Source organism: Gouania willdenowi, chromosome 14, assembly GCF_900634775.1.
Source record: "Gouania willdenowi chromosome 14, fGouWil2.1, whole genome shotgun sequence".
Lineage (NCBI taxonomy): Eukaryota > Metazoa > Chordata > Actinopteri > Blenniiformes > Gobiesocidae > Gouania > Gouania willdenowi.
Genome location: NC_041057.1, coordinates 24,236,936 through 24,242,935, shown reverse-complemented (window position 1 = coordinate 24,242,935; position 6,000 = coordinate 24,236,936).

Sequence of the window (6,000 nt, the reverse complement as noted above, 5' to 3'; positions counted from 1 at the left end):
TCCGCCAAAATAAAAGACCATACAAAAAACGGAGACGTGTTCCGCTTTTCGCTGTTTTTTTTCTTCTTTTTTTTTTTAATTAACACAATAATATTTGACCGAAAGAAAATGTTTTTATTCAGTTATTGGGTATCAAATTTTGTAATGCTTTCTTCAAAACTCACAAAAATAACATAAAATGTGCAATCATATATACTGACTCCTGACGAAAATTTTAAGACCAGCTGAAAAATTGCAAAAATTTGAATTTTGCACTGGTGCATCTTGAGAAGGTTCTACGTAGAGCTTCAAAATGCAAAAAGAAAAAATGGGAGTGAGACAAAAAAAAATAAAAAAAAATTGAGTAAGCAATTTATTGTCAACAACAATTAAACTGAAACAGGCTGTTCGTCAGCTGATCGAAAGTTTAAGACAGAGCTAAAATAAAAAACAGACCCCCCCCCCCCCCCCCCCCCCCAAAAAAAAATAAAAAAATAAAATGTGTTACAGGCACAACCTGTCGCTTTAAGGTAAGGGAGGTGTTGCATTGTGGGAGGCGGAGGCATAACCGTTTTGTTTACGTGTTGGGTAATGTAGTTTTATTAGTCAGTCAGCAGTGACGTTCTCCGTGCGCGCTCTGTGTGAAGTTACATTCAGCGCGTTTATGAACAAATGAGAGGATTAAAAGTAGTGATGGTGAGATGAAGCTTCATGAGGCATCCGACCACTTGGGCCAAATGGTTCGAGAAAGGGTTCATTTCTCGAAGTTTCATGTGAACACAAAACCACCAACTGGCCAGGATTTTAAATAAAGGCATCTGTATCTTCACCACATATATTGTGATGTATTTGATTTTTTTGTGTGTCTTTTGGGAAGTTTTGTGGCTCTTGTGAATAACTATGAATTGCAAAAATGAATGAATACTATGTTTCTCCACATAAATAATCACAGGTATCTGTGTGTACATTTTCGCAAAAATGGTTCAAGTGAAATTTGAACCGCTGCCCCTGTGGCTCTCCAACATTCTTTCAGCCCTGTTCTCTAACCACTAGTCCCAGTCTACTTTTATGATATGGTGTAGTGTTTTAAATAAGTGAATTGTTAGACATACAGTAATCTCTTGTTTCATGCATACATCCAAAGTCATCCTCTCTCATCAATCTTTCTCCCTCTAAAATGTATCTAACCTATCAAAACACTACCCAGAGTCTGGCATCTAATCTATATAAACTCTAACCACAACTCTAAAGAAATAAATAAAAAACCTACAGGTTTAACAGAGCCTGGGGCTTATGTTGCTGTCAAACCACCCGACAAACTTTGAACTCTGAACCGCTTCTTGAAGCAGTCATGTCGTACAGCTGACAATGAAGCTTCGCTCGACATCATTTTGGCTCCTCCCCCTCAAATGAAGCAAGCGTCATTGCGCACTTTGCGGAAATTACCCCTCCATTACTTGACACAAGCTTCGTAGCCTCGGCACATCTCAAAACATCACTAATTAAAAGTACACCTTACCCTCAATTACTGCTTCTTCCTCCCTGCACTCACTCGGTATGCAGTCAGCATTATGGACCGCTGCTGTTACCAGTAAGAACGAGCCACAGCTGAGGTAATACTCAGTAATTTACCAGGCCTCCTTACCACGGTTCAGACACATCCTGGTGAAGGTAACAAATGGGACTACTGTACAAGTTTCATAAAAGGACTCAGTAATGAGTAGCCGCTGCCTTCGTGTTTATCACCTCAAAAATGAGTTTCAGCACGCTTGATGCCAGTGTTTCCATGAGACTAGTGGAAACACTGCTCCAATTGGTAAAGATGGCTTCACGGAAGAGCTCCACTGTCTGGAACTGATGTCCATTTTTGTAAACTTCCCTTGCCATCCATCCCCAAATGTTCTTAATTGAATTGAGATCAGGGAAACATGCAGGATGGTCCAAAAGAGTGACGTTATTCTTCTGGAAGAAGTCCTTTGTCAGGCGGGGATTGTGAACTGCAGCGTTGTCCTGTTGAAAACCAGTCATTACCACACAGATGAGGACCTTCAGTCATGAGAGATGCCTCCTGCAACATCTCCACATAGCCAGCTGCCATTTGACATCCCTGCACAACCTGAAGCTCCATTGTTCCACTGAAGGAAAAAGCACCCCAGATCATGATGGCGCTCCCTCCACTGTATCATGTAGAAAACATCTCAAGTGGGATCTCCTCTTCATATCAGTAACGTTGAAAGCCATCAGGAGGATTAAAGGAATAAAACTTTCTTCCACCTTACAATGTCCCATGTTTGGTGCTCTCGTGCAAACTCCAAACGGGCAATTTTGTGGCGTTGAAGGAGACGAGGCCTTTGAAGACGTCTTTTTTTCTTAAAGCCTGTCTCTCACAGATGCCATCTGATGGTTATTGGACTACAGTCAGCATTAGTAACAACCTTAATGAGGGTCGAGGATCGTCCCGTGTCTTGATGGACAGCTAACTGGATTCTCCGGCTCAGGGCCAGTGATATTTTTTGGGTTCTGCCACTTCACTTTTTTGTTCCATAACCCTCAGGATCTTTTAAGAAGTTCAAAATGACTGTCTTACTGTGTCCAACCTCAGCAGCAATGGCACACTGTGAGAGGTCTTGTTTATGCAGCTCAACAATCCGATCATGTTCAAAGAGAGAAAGCTTTTTTGCCTTTGCTGTCAGAAGTCACAATGTGAATACCTGACAGAAAATGACATTGAATCCACATTTTGCACAGATTTTGGCTTTTTAAGGCTGCGGTCTTAAACTTTTGATCAGCTGATGAACAGCTTATTTCAGTTTAATTGTTGTTTAAAATAAATTGCTTACTGAAATTAGTTTTTGTCTCACTCCAATTTCTTCTTTTTGTATTTTGAATCTCTACTTAAAACCTTCTTAAGATCCAACATTGCAAAATGTACATTCTTGCAATTTTTCAACTGGTTTTATAATTTGGACCAGGACTGTATTTTAGAACAGTAACAAAAGCCCCCTAGTTTGGTAATCACTGCATAAACTAATCACCTGATCCACCTCACCCTGTTCATAATGCAGGGACTGCTGTGATGGGTGCATGGTCAGCAGGCAGAGAGAATGAGTGGGGTGGTGATTCAGGGAGGGAGTCTGTCCTGAATGATCACAGGTGTAGCACAATGGCCCTAATTTATTAATCTTGCATGAATACGGGTGCAAATTTGAGTAAATTTTTAGTCATACGCAGTGTTTGGAATAACAGCGTTTAAAATAATGGCGTTAGGTAACGGCGTTTGTTTTTCAGTAACGGGGTAATCTAACTTATTACTTTTTACACCGTTACAACGCCGTTATCGTTACTGAACATTCAATGCGGTGCGTTACATGGATTGATTGAATAAACTTTTATCCGAAAGCATCCCCAGCTTCATACTCAGCTGTTGTGAGGAGGTGGGTTATAAACAAGATGAGCGATTATGATTGGCTAAGGCGACGTGCCAGCACACACGACACACGCGACACACAAACACACACACACACACGAAACACACACACTTGCACACAACCACTACAGATTTGATGAAGCAGCAGAGATGGCAAGCGTGGAGCAGTCTGATGAAAAGTTGTCTTTCTTAAGATGGCGATACAAACACTACTTTATATTAATTATGGTCAAAGACAAGAACGTATATGTGAAGTGTTCATTATATCCAGGAGTGAAGACTTGATCGACATCCGTTGTAAGCAACTCTAATTTAATGAAGCACCTCACGATACACGCATCTAAAAATCTGAACTCTTTGACATATAGCAACTTTTTTTTTTTTAACAGTAACGCAAATAGTTACTTTCCTTGGTAATGAGTTACTTTTATTATAGAGTAATTTAGTTACTAACGCAGTTACTTTTAGGAACAAGTAGTGAGTAACTATAACTAATTACTTTTTTAAAGTAACGTTCCCAACACTGGTGTTACGACAGGATGAACGTGCAATTAATGAAACATTTGTATATGACCAATCCCAGCCAACAAATGATTGGGTGTTGATAAATGTGGTGGGTGAAATTGATCATCATTAACATGTTACGCCCTTAAAGCTAATTTCACCTAGGTTACTTCATCACATTATTGCGTACACTAGCTCAGATGTGAGATCTGATCGTAGCATACACTCAAAATTGATAAATACCGAAGCTTGTTTGAATATACTCATATGCTCGACATACACTCAAATATGAGCTTATGATCAGTGGATAAATGAGGCCCATTGTGATAAAATCACACCTGCTTTGTTTTTTTCTGGGGAGAGGCTGGAAGAGAGCGACAGGCTGCAGAGAAAGAGAACTCTACAAACAAACTGTTTATGCTGAGCAATAAAAAGCCAAAAGTCTGCAAACCTGTCAATGCGCCATGCCATTATGAACTCTTACCTGAGCAGCCACGTTTATACAGCTTTTAATTGTTTGTAATTAAAATGTGATTCTTGATCCTCTGCATTGAGAAAAGCCAGATCAGGATGCACCCCCAGACCCCTCCCTCATGAGATGTTCAGGGCTCGTCCCACCGGTAGGCGACTAAGGTAGACCCAAGACACACTGGAGAGACTATTTCTCTTGGCTGGCCTTAGAACGCCTCCAGATCCCCTGGGAAGAGCTAAATGAAGTGGCCAGGAAAGGGAAGTCTGGGCCTCCTTGCTAAGGATGCTGCCCTTGCGACCCCACCACAGATAATTGGCAGAAGATAGATGGATATTCTTTGTGATGGTAATTTAAAAAAGAAAAATACTCTTTTTATCCAACACAGTTTTGAGGGTCTTACTGTTTCAATTTTATTATGTATTTCAGTATTTATAAGATGATAAACATGATTTGTAATAGTGTAAATATTCCTATCAAATAGTTTTGATTAAATTGTTTTTGTCAGGTTAAACAGTCTGGCTATATACTCAAAGGATCCTATGACAGCAACTTGATTTATTTGATTGATTCAAATATTTCCAGAACTATAGTGTTCTGCATTTTTATTTAATGTGCATTTATGCACACTTTGTGATGACAAATGTTCTTGAAATAATCACATTGCTTATTTGACAAGGTTTTGTTTGTTGAACTAAAGGTTGATGTGATTTTACACATATATTGCTACAGTGAAATATGATACTTATGATAGTGACACACTGTTAATAGTTATTCATAACAGTATTTTATTGATTTTAGATACATCTTTAAAAATTTGCCTATTGAAAGCAAATATGAATGCATTTCTGATACATTTAACTCAAGAATATTCCAAATTCCATCAGATAAATATAATGAAATGTATCACAAAAATAGTAACAAGTGTTCAAAGCAACACTGTGGGAGGGATTATCCATAACAGTGGCTCAGGTGGTAGTGGGTCGTCTTCTGATTGAGAGGTTGGGGGTTCGATCCAAGTACCTGACTATGTGTCGAAGTGTCCTTGGGCAAGACACTGAACCTAAGTTGCTCCCAGTGGTCGACTAGCGCCTTGCATGGCAGTTCTGTCCCATTGGTGTGTGAATGTGAGAGTGATTGGGTGAATGAGCTGATATGTAAAGCGCTTTGAGACTGTTTCAGTGTGGTGATAAAGCGCTATATAAATCAAGTCCATTTATTACATTATATAAATTTGCCCATGTATAGCATATATTGATGCATTTTAAAAAATAATTTCAGTCTAACATTATTCCAAATGGATACTGTACAACCTCATATAACATCTATCACAATAGAAGACCATGTCCACTATAATACATTCTGAGTGGTGATTTTTAACATTGTGTTATTATTTTCTAAATATTTGCCTATGTACTAAATATTTGTCTATGTAATATTTTAACAGCCTTTTCAGTAATATAATCAACCGTATAATTTGTGGTAATAATGTTTGTTATTTTGTCAAATTTTCATCAATTGCGTCAAGTTTCAGTCTTTTTTATACGTCAGTTGAAATTGTTTTCACATCCTCAAATAAAGTTTGTTTAAAATTTAAACAGAAAATGAAACACACAAAAAG